Raw genomic sequence first — 16,615 nt, 5'->3', positions numbered from 1 at the left:
ACAGATTCAGAAAAGAAATGAGATGCTGTGGAATTTAGAAAGTAGTTTATCACATAAAACTACTCATATTGGTGTGATTTCTTCACCCCTATCTGCCAGAAATAAATTCAAATAATTCTGAAGTTCCAGAGTAAGAGGTGGGAACTAGTTCTCTAATGCAAAACAGACAGCAGACTGCATTTTCACCTCATGGAAAGTGGAAATTTTTGTCTAACTTTAGCAGTACTGGTGCGGTTGCCACATGATTTTACTGCTGACTTCTCAGACCACTGGTGTTGCAATAGGATGTTTAGAAACATACCACAGAAGAGTGAACAGAAGAGAATGTGCTCCACCAACATACCCCAGACTGAATCCTGCTCCTTCTCTCATCCTGTGCACTGAGCTTCCCTTGCTTGTAAAAGTAATTTCTGCCTCTGAATAAAGTGTCCATCTATGAAACTGGGCCCATAAGCCAGTTTAACTGGCATGAAATCTAAGGGCTTTAGTACAATTCCTGAAATTATTTGCTTTGGAGATGGATACTAATGAACTGAAGAGAATCAAACTACTTTAGATTTTAAAAAGGATCCTTTTATCTTTTCTACAGAAGAACAATACTTTGGGTTCCAACAAAAGAAGCTTGTTCAAGCTGAAACTCAGCCTTCATTTAATTTCCTAACGTTAAATAAAAATTCTTTATTTCAAGAACATCATAATGTTTTATTTCTTTCAAAAATTATTTTTGATGTTTTAGTTTCATGACTAAATAGTTTGCCAAATGCAGCATGAATTTCAGCTGACCTGAAACTGCATTTTCTAGTGATAGTACTGCTGAAACATGCAGTATAGTTTTTCTGTTTGCAGGTTTCTTTTGAGCAGAATTAATGCTACAGTCTTTTTCTTTTTTCATGTTTACAGCAGTCAAGGAAGCAACTTGATACAGCTTCCATTGTCAGAAGCATCACATAACACACCTCAGTCTACTTGAGGCAGTTGGATCACATTACTTCCTCTTAACCTCACAAATGTCTGAGTGTGATGACAGTATTGGCTTTACTCTGCATACCTGTGTTGGTTAAGAATACAAAAGTGCTTGCATTCTATTCTATTGTGACTGTGTTGGCAAAAAAATATAACATAGAAAGCTTTACATCACCAAAATCTTCCTCTTTTCTCTGAATATGGCTTACTTTTTCCAGAAAACTGGTTTAAAACCAATGCCTGAGGCAGCTGCCAGGGAATTGGCAAAACTAACAAAATTATAGTGTCAAACTCTTGAATGTAGAATGCTCTCTAAGGTGGGCATGGCTGATCTGATTTTGCTCATTTTAAAATAATTCATTGAAAAAAGAATGAAGCCCATGAAAACCAACACTAGATTCAAACAATTCAGGTAACATGCAATACTTGAGCTGTTCCAACATATGGATGGTCTGATGGCAATGGCCAGGATTTGGTTTTCTAGGCCTCTGCAAAGTTTTGCCTTTCTATATAGACAGCAGTGATTTTCAGGTAAACGTGTGCCTTTGTATATTCAGGCAATGATTTAGAAAATACATTCCTAGTTTATATTCCTATATGTTGGCACTTTTCTTGTAAGAAATTAATATATCATAACTTACTCTGTACTAAATTCTGACACTGTCTTTTAGTACCTTGTTTTGTTTTCCAGAGTTTCAGTATTGGCATGCTACTGATAACAGAATTGGGATCTTCCTGTGCTGCTGAGTTTACTGTGTCATTTGCACCAGTGACCAGAGCCAAGTCTGTATCTCAGACAAAAAGGAAATATATTACAAAATGTGTTATTATAAAAGGAAAAGCCACTGCTTCAAGTTATCAAGACAACACCAAAGCACATTAATCAAGCATACAATAAATGATGACAGTTTGTTGTTTCATCTGAATGAAAAAATTAAATCCATCTGTTCGTGTTCAAACCTAGAATCCAATCTTGGCAGTTCCATGTGCTAATGAAAACTATTGAAAAAATTTCATGCATTCTCTATGCAAGATATCATAAAAATAAATACTCCTAGGACTTAAGAGGCAGTGTTACGCAAGGCTGTGGTGAGGTCACTAAACAGAGCCCATGTGTGGGATCTGAGGATGACGTGCATTATGTTATACCACATAGAGTATTTCAACACTGCTCACTCACAGGCCAAACCTCCAATATCTGTTCTGATCAGCTCCTCAGTTCCATGGCTCTGCATGCAAGAAGGTGGAATTTACACCAAATCCATTGGAGCACCAGGAATTAACATTTTATTTATTCAAAAGATTCCACCACTTAAGACAGTAAAACACAGCTCTAAAAATTCCTTATAATTACTAAAACCTCTAGCCATGCTGATCATGAAAGGTACATTTCTAGAGTAACCTATTGATAAAAATATAGGGTTTTGTTTAGAGCTTTAGCACCACAGTATCAAATAGATTTCCCTTGTCTTCCTCATGCTTATTGACTCCTTCAAGGACCTCTTAATAGGCCTGTGAAATATCTGCAGAAGCAGCACTACTCCCTTGCCCAAACATACTTACCCATGCGCTTACCAAGTTTAGGTTTTTTCCCAAAGTTGTTCAGTTTGCCCAGTAAAGTCAAGCTTAACTGTCTGTACATTTGTTCAGTCTCCTAGAGTCTATTAAAATCAGCACCATGTTAGAGCTTCCATTTCTCTTGACCTTTCTAACTACAGGGCTGGCTGTGCTTCCCAGGAGCATGGCAACCTGAGAAGAATGAGAGAAGAATGTTTGGCTGTACCATTTCTCTGTCTTCTGCAAGAGTCCTCCAAGTGACTGAGGGGCATGAGCCAAAAGAATTTAGTGCACTGTTACATGGTGAGCAACATGATGTAGGGCAACCATAGCTCTACTTTGAGCATAGAAGGGAATAAAAGCAGTCTAAACAAAAATGTCTGGTTTCCCTGCTGTTTGAAGTTCTAAAGTCCATGCAAATGTAATGTCAACAAACTTACAGTATCAATGCAAGCAGATTATCCTCATTTACAGCAATGAAGATACACCTATTTCAGATGTTTATGAAACACAGATACATAATCTTGTCTTTTCAATCTGAGTTTATAGGATAAAAAGTGAGTCAAACATTTTAATATTGTCAGCTGAAAACATTTGACATAGAGTCTTCTAGAAGCAGTAAATTCAAGATCCCATGGTACTAAACTTAGCTTGTAAATCTTCCCTTATGATCTATCTCCTTCATAGTTTCTTAGAACAAAGTCCCCTAGATTGACTCCCATCTATTAAAGCTGGGTCCAGTGAGATGCAAAGCAGCTCTAAACCAGATAAAACAGTGAAGAATTTTGTGAGGGAAATACAGTGTGTGCAAGGTGATACAAAAATCTGAAAATGTGTTGCTGAAATGACCACATCCCCATCTGTCAGTGGCCTACATAGTCTCTAGCTTAAGAGTTGAGAGCCTCAGAAGGAAGTGAAAGGCAGAGGTACTATAGAGCCATCTTTGCCTTTCCTCCTAATGCTGCAGCCCATATGTATCTCCAGAGACACTATCACAGCTCTTACAGCCTTCCTTGCTTATGCAGTGTTGAATATATTAGGAAATATTTGCCATCCTTACAAACTTAGGGCTTATACAAAAAAAAAATCCAAAAGAGACCATTAAGTGAGTGAAAATTAAAACCACAAATCATTAACACCCTAAACATTGAAAATTTTATGTGCATATTTTTAACAATGCAGCATTCAACTTGGAATTCACAATTTTATTACAAGTAAAGCCCCTGACCCTTTTAAAAATAATTTCTTTAATCTTCAGGGGAAGAGTATATCAACATTTCTAAACATTTCTATTTTTATCAAAATTTCTAAGACTTTGAGTGTTTTCTGCTGGACTTTTTTAATGTGACTATCCCAAATGAACTGCACTTAACATTACTTTCTACAGCAGCCTGCTTTGCTGGGGGAGGCACTTTGGCAATTCTCTTCCATTTTTCCATATCCCTCTCCTCTCAGAGGCCCCTCATCGTGATGACCCATTCCTTTGGCTACGGGCTGCATGCAGCTGCCTCTGAAAGAAGCCAACTGTATTCTTGGGTCAGCTGGAGAAGCCAGCTTCATTCCAGCTGCAGGGATGTACAGCACCTCCAACGCCTGGGACTTGGGGCACAGAAGACCCAGGCTTCCCCTCAGGCTGCAGCAGTGGTGCAGAACATTTCAGCTGGCTACATAGCAGCTGCTCAATTGCTTCAGGCAATTCAGTGTACAAAAACTATTATATTTAAGGATTTTCTGCTACATATTTGGAACCATTGTCTTTTGTTCACATGCCTTCATAGGCAGTTGCAAATTTTTATAGTGAAAGAAGAATGATTAGCTGGCACATTTCAACTTAGCAGCTTATACTGTGCTGTAGATGGGATGCATGAAAATACAGTGTTTCCTGATTTCCATTAATATTTTCCATGTATATTTATGCTACAGAAATTAAACTGTCCTGAAACACCATAACACAAGTTTTTCTGTTATTGTTGCAATTGAAAATGGATGTTGGCCAAAGCTTGCCATTCTTAGAGAAATCTCAGACTGAGTAGCTGATTACCCTGCCTAAATCTTGGCAGTGCTGAGTTACCCATTTTTAGGAAAAAAAATTTTGGGAGGGTTTTTTAATGAGAATTAACACAATGAGGGAGGCCCAGTAAAGTAATGTCAGTGACTTCATTTTTGCTAAAAAACCACTACTATTCAAAGGGTAAAAAAACCAAAACCATTTAGGTTTGTGTCTAGTTCTTTGTATTTCCCCTATTCCCAGATGAGGAAAATTCCCAGAAGAGTTCAGAGACATCGAGTGAGTCATTATTCATTAAGGTCTATTCATAAAGAGCAGGAGTGACTTACATGGAAGGTGGAATATACATCAACTGCAAAACCTCAAAACCTCACTATATGACAAATTGTGTAAACTTGATGAAATTAGTCTTGGGCCTTGATGAACCCTTTTGCCTTATGCTGTATCATTACAGAAGAATGAGCACTGTAGTACTATCAAGATGTATGCTCTGAAGATGAGTAATAATGGTAAAGGTCTGTATTTATGGGCAAAACCAAGAAAGGAATGACTGCTAACATCAGATGAGATACAGATGACATATAAGGAGAGAATAGGTATTTAAGAATTTTAATATTTGGATTACAAGTGTGAATTGGATAGATGCAAAGGAAGCTGGAACAAGAGTTTGATGTGATTAATATGAAGTGAACAGTGAAATATTCAGTGTTACTCAAGACATGAGGTAGCTTGGAAATCCTGCTGTTGAGTAATTTGAACAGCAAATATCTGAACTCTCACCCAGGGTAATGATGGAATCAGACTCCTTTATCTCTTCAATAAGTTGGTCTAAGCCAGCTTCAGCGCAAGTTCCAACAATTTCCACAGGTTTCATTCCTGCCGTAGATGCTGTGCCATATCCACCCAAAAGTGACATTTGGCAAAGATCAAGCCCTAATGAGAATATATTAAAGGAGTATATTGGTCAAAACAACAGTTCCAAGTCCATTACAAGAATCCCAAAATAAATAGTTCATTTGTTCATTTGCTGTAAGTTCCCATGTAGTTTATTTGGGAAGTCAGACTGCATTATTTTTCAGCTCATTAAAGTTTACTTTAACAAGCTGTGAAGCTGATACAGAAATAGTTCAACAGTTTAATATTACATTGCCTTTTTTTTTTTTTAAGCTTCAGGATCCCACTTGGCATAACAATTACATTTCAAACAGATTTTCAGATATGCTTTGGAGAAAACTTTGTTTTTCAGATATTTTTAAATTATTTCTCTTCTCCCCTTAAACTACCTTAACATTTTTCCCTAGTGAAACAAAGATGTTCTTTGTTTAAATAGCATTTCCCATCTTGCATGTTATGAAACAGCACATTTTGCACTTCCTCAAGGCCAGTTGCTGGGTGAGATCTTTCAGTGAAGGCCATTCAGTGTTTTGTGAAATATTAACCTATGTGGCTGGTTTCACAAGTAAATCACATTGCTGTTATTGTTTTTTCTAGTTGTTTGTAAAGTTCAGTTGCCAGATTTAGTGTACTAGGAACTGTGTACATACAGCAGGGCTACAACTCGTGCAAAAATGTGCAAGTTCTCTTATGGCATAAGATCACCACTTCAATCAGAAGGAATCTACTCTTTCAAGGCCACTGGTTTGTACTGCATGCCAACATGTGAGGGCCAGTCATGACCCAGGGTGTGAGCAGCAGAACTGAACTGATGGCACAGTTAACTGATGTTCAGTGAAGTGCTTGAGCTCTGGGTAAAGGAGCTACTAAAAGCAGGGCAGAAATGAGGAAGAGCTCTCCTGGCACAAATATACCGCTTGCAATCCTTCAGTTGGCTGGATATCTCTACAGTGTTACACATCATGCAACCCAGACATATTTTGATTTCTTTGCTGCCATTGGCATTTTAGGAGTTTTTTCTGCCAGGTTTTAATTCTAGAAAACCCACCAGACATATATATCCAGTTGTCATAACTTCATTATTTATACTACCAATATGAGGAAAATTCTGTCACAGAGCCAGTCCAGTCATCCAATCTCCTGCAACATCTTATTTGTAAAAGTTTCCGAAGTAGATGCCTTTGTCTTTTTTCACACAGAAAAGAGGACAAACTAGTGGAATTTCCTTACCACACACACAATGCACAACAGGATTGCTCCATCCAGAGGAGCCAATCAAGACATCCACAATTGTCAAGACTGGTGTCAAGAAAACCTTCTGCACACAAGGCTCAGCCAGAGTGACTGATATTTGAGTAACAGGCATAGCTGCTCCACCTACAGCTGTCAGCCCCTGCAATCTAGTTTGCACCACATAAGGGAAATAAAAAATGAACTAATATTTCAAGAAGTGATATCATTCCTAAAATATTTACTAAGTGAAATAAAAGCAAATAAAAGTTCATTTAATCACCCAGTTAGCAGAAGATTGTTACCTATGACCTCTATTGGGTTTGGTCATGTAAGCAAATATGCCTTTAGAATTTTTGCTCAAAGATTTTACAGGCTTAATAGGAGCTGAAATAATTTGTTACTTTGCAGGACAAGACCCTTACTCACTTATTTCTTTCCAAAATCAATCCAGAGTTACAGCAGTGGCTAAGATTACATATACATCTGACTAGATAAACATCCACAGCTTATTTTACAGCATTGCTGCTGGCTAGAAAGTTTTGGAACTCTGCAGTGTGGTTAGTGGGATCCTACAAGGTCTTGCAGACTTGTTAGGGAATTTCTATAGGGCTATAGAAATAAACATTCTGCAGAGTGCTTTGTTGATTCCTCATAGTTTATGCCAATTTCTTTCCATTGACATGCAAGACTCCCTTGTGGAGAGCACTCAGCAAGTGCTGGATGTGCATGCAAAAACCGTACATTTGCAATGAAATGATTCAAGTAGTGCTCTCTGGAGACCAGAATTCAGAAGAATCCTGTATCAACAGAGGGTACTAATCCAGGGGTACTAATGCAAAAATTGATCACACTAGCCATGGATGTTGCCAGCAAGCCAGCTAGTGGTGCCCAAGGAGGAAATGGTGCTGAGTTCAGCACCCCTGAGTGAGCATAGCTGCTCTTATGCTGTATTGCCTTTAGCACTAAAATATTTTTAATGCTAAAGCACTGGAAATTAAGACAAGGTATAGTACAGAAAAAAAATACCAAAGATACTGGTATTCCTGGTGATTGGTTAAGCTGAAGGAAAGATCCACCAATTTCAGATAGAAGACAAAAAGTTGGGAATTTTTTTTTGAAGAAATTCTCAGAAATGGAAATGCTCCAGCTCCTTTTCCTGTCACAGTCTGTGACTCCTTCTATCAGCCTTGTTAATTATGAGAAAACAAAAGCAGTTTGATATGATTGCTTTGTAATACCAAATAGGACATCAGCCACACAAAACATGAAGTTTGAATAGCTGTATATCTTCACAGTAGGAAATAATTGCTACTTAGGGACCTAAAAGATCTCTTTCTACAATTCCTCTAGCCAACAATTGTTCACATTCTCTTAGATTCCATAGAGCTTTATTCCTAAGTCAGATTCTCAATTAAACAAATACTGTTAGCAAATCTAGAAAAAAAAAAATCCTTGAGACCAACATCAGCATCTCTCTAATCAACACAAACCTCTTTTTCCTCGTATTCCAGTCCTCTTTTTTATAGCTAGATTGTGTAAGACCACTTCCCTTGTAATGGGCCTAAGATAATTATGCCCTGGCTCCTCCTAGAAGCCAACTGGATTTTGAGGAAAACAGAAAAGGTCCTCTAGTGAACTGCATTCTAAGTTTCATATGACAGACTACAGCAGAGTACCCAGCAATTTTACAAAAGTCACTAAAGAAGCACTGAAACTACACACCAATACAGTGCTCAGATGTGCCACAATCTTGAGAACACTGGCAGAAGGGTGAATCTCAAGGTGTGGATATTCAATTCCACATTTGGCAGTTCATGTAGAAGTTGCTGCTGCCAAACCAACCAGACTGTGAAATGCAGCTACAGGCTGAGGAAGGTCAGAGATTTCAATTCATTTTGCAATGGTAAGACCTGCAAAATTAAATTATTTAGATCCAAAATAAAATATTACATTGTGTTTCATTCTCAAAACATAAACAGACCATTGAGCAAGAAAGGACTGTTTACTTATGTTGTTTTCCTCTTCATACAATGAATTAGAAATATAATAGTTATAGGAAATTTTAACCTAATTTAAGTCTTTTCCAAAAATACATTGCTAGAACATTTTGGGATGACAGCTTGTAAGAAACAGAGCCAGAACAGCTCCTTTGAAGCCACAGTTTCTCATGGATGGGAGAGAGTTGTGTGGATGTCCCCGCCAGAGTTTCCAAACACATTTTGCCTACAGAGAATCAAGGCAGGCTAAACAGCTCTGCGTGCTTCATAAGACTGCCACAATCTAAGTGACAAACTGGTAGAGTAGTGCCTCCCCCTCCTCTCTCTTACCAAGTTTCAGGCTCAACTGTGGAGAATTTCTATTGGCCTCCACAGTCTTGGATACAAAATCCTCCTTAACAAATCAGCATTAAAACTAACTTAAAATTTTCAAATGTTTCTTTTCCCATAAATTTATTTTAATTTAGATCAACTGAGGCAGCTGGTAAATTCATAACAAGAAAATTGTTTCATGTAAGAAAACACATGGGAAGTTCCAAAACGAACTAACTAGATCAGTGGTTTTTTAAACACTAATTTCTCATTGGTGAACAATTACCAATCTTTGATTTGAACAAAACAAACTTTTTATCAGCAATTAAGATCTTTTGCCCCTTAGATAAAAGTGCTATTTTTAGAAATTCATGGCTTCATACTACATATTTTGCTATCATCTCAAAGATTAGTAAATTAATCAATAACCAGGGTGCTGTGGATTGAGCACATGTACCTTACAAGAAGTGCACATGGCCATTGTGCCACCCAGAGCTTCACCCAGAACTTCTGATGAAGATTTCAGGGCTTCTACTGCTGCTTGCTGCTAGAGTTTTGACACCTCAGTGGTACCAGGGGTATTCCCAGATCCAGAAGTGTTCTGAGTAGACAGCCCTGCCATCCCTCCTGCACAGCACGCAATTGAGCTCAAATACATTAGGTGAAAAAAACCAAAACACAAAAATCAAAGAAAAAAGAAATCGACCATGTAGTATGGATATACCTCAAACTATTTTAAAATTGCCAGGAGGGCTGAGAACAAATAGTTCGTCTTTAAAGATGAAAGATTTCTTCTTTGTTTGTTATTGTGAGTGAATATCCGTTTTTGATTATTAGACTTCTGCACACTCCTCTCAACGTTTTCTGGTTTCTGTATTTTTTATGACACTAATTCAGCGAGCAACTATGAAACTAATTATCATCCCAGCAATTCAGCTCCAGGATCCATTGACATATATTTGAGTACATGTTTTCAATTATCATCAACACTGATGCATTGTTTTCTAATATTAGTTTAAAATGCCTCAATTGCTGCCTTAGTCTTTATGGTTTTCAGGCTTATTTCTTAATACTCTGCCCTTATAGAAAAATCCTTAGCACATTAGTTCAAGTTGAAACATGGAAAAAATACCTTTGCTAGATTAGCCCTGCTGTGCGCTGTGTGCATTTAAAAATGTTTTGGCCATTGTATTCTTCATGGGTAGAATTTTTATATTTTATTGAGGTAAATATGAAGTTCTGATTCTTTCACATTTTGATTTTAGATATTTTGATATAAAATATTCTCTAAAATTCCTACATGACCTCATTTAGTAAACATGCAGTCACATCCTTTTGATATTTGAAGAGCACATGGTGAAAACTTTAAATAATAAACTGTCTTTTAACCTACATCACTGAAGGATTTGAAAGTATGATCCAAAACAATATAGTCTGAAAAATCCATGATGCTCAAATCATAACCATTCAACAACATTCTTGGAACATTTGCAAAGGCCAAAGACCATGTGTTGGTATCTGCAAGAAATATTTATGGGCTTTTCAAGAGTCTAAGCCCAAAGGCTTCAAGCTGAGAGAAGGGAAACTGTCACATAAGGATAGGAAGAATCCTGAGATGGAGCAGGTTTATAGATATTGTACCCTGAGGAAATCTGGGGTTAAACAGAGCAGCTGTATGCCTGTATCGCTGTGGCTTTTGGAAGGGACGCAACACAAGAAGCAACACAAATTTCCCAGAACACCTCTCAAGTATCATTTGTAAGACAACTGAAAAAAGTTAGCTTCAGTGATTTTACACCTTATGTAACTTTCTGACAAGTCCCAGGACATCCCTTAGATTTTTTCCAGTGATGGTACCATTTGAAAAACTTTAAAGAATTAATGAAATTCAACACCTCATTTCTTCCAGAGTAAGTGCTCAACAATTTTCCAGGCAGTTGGAAGCCTTAAGGGCAGGTAAAAAACAGTTCAGTCTGATTACTATCAGATTGTTGTCTTCCCAAAATACTTCCCTTCTCTGTATTTAGTAAAGATGGATGCCAGTTATGTTCTACCTCTAATAAGAAATATCTCGGTTTTAATAAGTTTTGAACACACACATCTGGATATGGATTAAAAAATACAAACTAAATGCATTAGGGGGTGGATTTAAAAATAGCAAATAAAGGTAAATATGGTCTCCTGATAAAGTCTAAAGGAGCTAGAGACTGGTACCTGAGCAAAAGTATTAAGTTCTTTGGTGAATACTGCTGCTATAACTGACTGAACATTACAGAATTGGAAAGGCAAAGCTGTTTTCCCTGGAATGAAACAGCACAGTCAAAGGAATATGCTCAAATAAGGACAGTAGAAAACAAAAAGGCTATAAAATTGTTTCCCTGGCCCTAGGGATACCAGATTCCATGGTCTAATGAAGAAGGATGACAAATATTTGCCCATATAAGTGAATGGATTTCCTAGAGGGCTGTTTTTCAAGAGGGCCTGATTCTGCACACATGCCTTGTTCCTCACTGCTTGTAGCACTAATATTTCACTCAGGATCCAGCTCTTTAGTTGCTCATATTACTCATTTTACTAGCCAAGACCACCCTCCTAGCTTTGGGTTACTTAGCTATTGAACAAATTCTACCTTTGCTTTACTTTGAGAGCTACAGAACTTCACGCTAGATTATGTTATCTAATTTATCTGCTTTTCCCAGTCTTGTATTTTGAAAACTACCCCATAATCTCTAGTGAGTCAATAGTCTTCCATATTCCAATAAACAGAACACATCCTGCTGCTGTAAGCTCTATCTATTCCATAGGTTTCCCAACTCTTTCTTTTCTGTGGTTGCAGACTTTGTCTCTACATGCAGTTTTGGGGAATATTTTAGAGAAATGCTAAAATGAAGTTTCTTAACTTTAATCACTGAAAATATTCAATTATGATTCAGAGTCTAGATTTTCACCACAAATTATGACTTGGAAACCAGCTAGGTAGCTTATAAAAATCTGTTACATCTGCTCAAATAACAGACAGGTAAGTGTGGAGTGCTAATGAGCATGACAAATCCATCCCCAGATGTCAGATTTAACCTAGTAGCTTCCTCAGTTGATAAAACACTCTCCTTTATTTGGGAGGTGTATTCCTTTTTGGACTAATCAGGCAGAAAGGAGCTGGTCCCATGCAGAGGGAAAAGCAAAGGATACAGACAGATATACCTGAGGTTGCATCAAAATTTATCATCACTTCTCACTATTCCATTAATCATGTTAAACTTTTTCTTCATTCGTCATCACTCACAAAATTATGTATATTTACTGTAGAGACAATGGGTATAAACATGAAGTTGATGCTTATGTTGGCATTCCTAGATGATGATTATACAATCCTTTGGTTGCCAGTAGATTTTTGTGCATGAATACGCATCATGAATTTACATTAAATATGAAAAAAAAATCAGTAAGTGCCAGGAGTAAAAGTTTTGAGGCAGAAACTAAAATTGTAATCTCATTTGTAATTCATTTTGGAGAAGTCATTAAGTTTTCCTATAGGTCTCTTTTAATGAAATTGAACTCAAATCTGTCATAGTGAAGAAGGCGGCAGACAATACACTTGGGAATAATAAATACAATTTCCGGTACAAGAGGCAAAGGAAGGCCAGGTGTGACTCCCTGGGTAGTGTGATAACCACTATTCCAAGCAAGAATAAATCTGCTCACTATTTGATTTTAAAAAGGATTGGGAGAAAGAAGCGTCAGTCCTAAATTACCTGCCAAACCTAAAAGAAAAAAAACTATGCACTTAGAGTAAAAGCATTTTTCTTTATTAATCTTAAAATAAAAACAGGCGTAGAACCCAAACCCTTCTTCCACAGAAGTTGTCACAGACACCCATGATAGCAGAAGGCATTTCCTGCTCATGCCTTTGCATGCATAACTTGTGTATATTGTTTTTGCCAGAAAACTAATTTTGGAATAAAAGACTCTTGGCTAACGTGACAACAAAGCGTGCACCCCAGGATGCAGCAGATGCACATGGGACTGCCAAACTAAATTTATGAAATAAAAAATATTCTACTTGGGCAAATATGGATAAATTGTTCACCAAAAAAACTCCAAAATCAAATATGTCACAAATTCCCCAGTGGCTTTTCACAACCTTTACTGCATTAGTAGAAATAAAGACCACAGTGTAGCATCTGAACGTTGTTAAAAGATGCAGACCACACAAAGAGTTCAACAACACTTCCTTGGGAGAAAATATTATTGCTTCCAGTACTAGTGTCTTTGACCATATGTGTTAGTGGTTTAAGGAAATGTTTTTCCCTCTTTAGGAAAAGACCAGATCATTTCATTAATCCAAGATAATATGATATTCTACTTGGAGCCATATTTTGTCATCACTCACACAAGGTTTTGTAAAATATACCCAAGTAAGCTCTGAGCAAATCACTGTACAGAATTAATTTCTCTGATCAAGAGAAAGCTTGAAATAGCAAGATATTCCAATCTCACTCTTAGAAATGACAGCTTAATTTTCTGTTGTACTGTCATTTAAGAAAGTTTTTGACAAAAACTTTTAAATGTATATACAAAATTGCCCACTGTCAATCTAACAGAACAGATCTTCAAACAAGGTTGATACTCTGGACAAAATATGGTAAATCCATGAACCTGAGAGAAGACAGTAAGAGAGGACTTTCAGCTGCTGTGCAAAGTTTGGTTAAGGAGTGAAACAGACTTCCTTCTCTGCTTTCCTCCTTTAAAATCAACTTTTCATACTTCCAGAATTTGCCTTCCTTGAACTAATAGATATTTCTACTGTTACCCATTCAACTTAAACAGGAGTCTTGAAGGGAGTGAACGCTCGAAAAGCTGGGCTATACATATCCTTTTCTGTTGTCATTTGCATTATTCTTTCATTCCATCATTATTTTTAATGTAAAGTGCATAACAATCTTGTTTATGAGAAGAATACTCTTGAACATAATCAAAACCTTGCTATATGATTCATTTATCCGTTCCATACATATATTTCAGCACAGATAATGACATCTGGAGTTATGCAGTATACACAGGCCCTGATCCAAAAGCTTTTGAGAACAGCCTATGTTCATTTCAATTGGCCCTGGGTTGGGTTCCTAGCCTATACTATACTGGCTCTTTATTTTATACATAATTAATATCAGAGTAAATTTATTGCTAACAAAAGCCATATGGTGATTCACAAAGGATCCTGAAAAGTGAATTGTTAGTGTTTAATTTAATTGGAAATCAACAGGACACATTAGCAAACCTGATTTACCACTGTCTGGGGTTTTTCAGGGTTAGTCCACACTACCTTTTTGAAGCTCACTTGATTTTCAAATAATTGCTCCTAGCATGGCTCATCATCAAAATGCCAACTGATAACAAGAAATATAAATTCTTTTGTACCTCTTACATAAAATTATTTTGTACCTCTTCCTGATCTTGTGCTCATATTTTATTTTTTTTTTTAATAGAAAAGAGTGCTGCCCCTGGCAAAGGTTATTGAAATAATACTTTACACCTTCCTGTTGCAGAAAAATAACTGTTATGCTGGATTCCTATTGTATCTTACCTTTCTTTAAATGATGGGCTGGCTGCTTCAGCAAAGTTCTGTCATGATGACTTATTTGTCCATCTGAAATCAGTGGGATTACTCACATGAGTCAATAAAATGGGATTTGGCCTTTACCTTTTACTGATTATGACCCTGGGTCTGCAAAATACTACCAACCACTAAATTCAGACAGTTGTAAAAAACGATTTTGTGTTTCTACTAAACCACTTTTGGCCTGATATATATTTCAGATGTAATACACTTACCACTGAAGTGGGAAGAACAAAAACCAAACAAAAAAGTCAAGAAAAACTCAAAGCAAACACAAAAGAAAGCACAGAAAACAAACATTAAGAAAGATACCTAAATCCTCAACCGTGTTCCTTAAAACTTAATGTGAATATGCTTCTCTTTGCAAACACTTCCTTAGCTGAAAAATAATTCCAGTCTGCCAATACTTAGATGTTTTGCATGTCTGTGCTTTGGTTTAATGCTACCTGCAGGCAAATATGGATTCCTATCAATCTTCAATTCACCACAACTACAGAAATTAATTTTTCTTCTTAACTACATCCAAAATAAACCTGACTGAAAAAGAATCAGTTTATCTCAAGAAACATCTTGCATACAAAAAAATTTTTAAAATTGCAGTCAGCCCACAAGTAATATCAGGTTTTACAGACCTTAAGGCTGTCTCCTAATTTAACTGTATATTTAGTTCCTTTTCTCCTCCAGAAGAAGGGGCTGAAGGCTATAGGAAGGCATGAGGGCTGCTGTTATTGCAATGGAGACTACACAGGGTACAGCTTAATGATGTCATATCAGGGTCGAAACATGTTGGCTATTTTCAGGCTAAACCCCTGGTTGTTTCAGCAGAAAACCACTGTCTCTTTAGCAATGCTCCACCTCTCCTGACCTTGGGGCAAAGATGTAGTAAGTGTCACCAGAACATTTGGCCTTTGAAGTACTTGCACTACTTGAAGTCCTTTTGTGCATCACACACAGCTCACCTATTCCTGTTTATCAGCTCCTGTGTTCAATATGTGCTCATTTGAGTCCATCAACTCTAGCACTTGAAGTTCAGTTGCTAAGGCAGAGCTCAGTAGCCCAGGAGATGGGCTGATTCTCAAAACACATCCTTTTAAAACATGAGTTCAAAGGACAGAAGTAATTTTAGAGTATCGACATTTTTATAAGTATTTTTGCCCCATATTTTACTGCTTGAAACCAGCAAGAAATTCCCTTCCCAACATTATCATGTAGACTATGAATGATAACATTTCCTCAGAATGACTAAACTCCCTAGCAAAATCACTGCTTTCAGACAACACATTTTATATGTTTTTTATCAAAAATGTTTTAGTGTTGAAACTTACCTTTATTACCCAAATTCCACAAATGACATGATCAATAGCTTTATAATCTAAATCGTCCTTTTGTTCAAAGTGAAAATATTCTTTCTCAGGAGAAACAGCTTTAATAATTTCAAGATGTTGTTGGAAAAAAGGCTACTGGCTTGAATAGCCATTCTACTTGGCAAGTCCTTGTAACCAGTGTTCACCACACCCTGATGAGAAAGCAAAATAAATAGTTGTCAAAGCTTTCATGTGTTGGAAACTTTTCACATGTTCTCCACAGATCTGATGCCTGCTTTATACAGGCTAGTAAATCAAATTTGCATATTACTACAGACATGAGTTACTAAAGCTTTCTTTTACAAGTTAAGGTTTCTGTATAAAACTAATAGCTTACTCTGATGCATGACCAAAGAAATTCAGCAATTTTGTCAGGAAGCCAGAGATTAAATGAGCTGGGAGGCCAGTCAGGGAACTGGTTACAAAACCATATGGTGCTTATTTTTGAGAATAAGAAATCAAGTACTTCTTCAAATGAAAAAACACCTCATGATTGTCTGATAAGAATCACATTGCACAATGTGTTTCACAGATTAACTGCACTCTAGACAATCCCAAGGAGGAAGATAGTGATACCTTCAAAACCTAAATTCCTTGCAAGTACATCTGGATTAATACCACGTCCCTAATATCCCTTAGTATTATTATGTATTATTATGAAAGCAGAACA

General features: G+C 36.9%; 1 protein-coding gene across 1 annotated transcript in view; it reads left to right on the top strand.

Annotated features, from left to right (window-relative positions):
• DTWD1 (DTW domain containing 1) overlaps positions 1 to 16,615 on the top strand; it is a 72,779-nt gene that overhangs the window by 12,790 nt on the left and 43,374 nt on the right. The window lies entirely within an intron of this gene.

The sequence above is a fragment of the Melozone crissalis genome, unplaced genomic scaffold (assembly GCF_028551555.1).
Source record: "Melozone crissalis strain CALT ecotype California unplaced genomic scaffold, PUWL_Pcris_2 ptg000014l_1, whole genome shotgun sequence".
Lineage (NCBI taxonomy): Eukaryota > Metazoa > Chordata > Aves > Passeriformes > Passerellidae > Melozone > Melozone crissalis.
The sequence above is the reverse complement of the archived record's forward strand: the minus strand, read 5'-3'. Positions and strand labels throughout refer to the sequence as shown.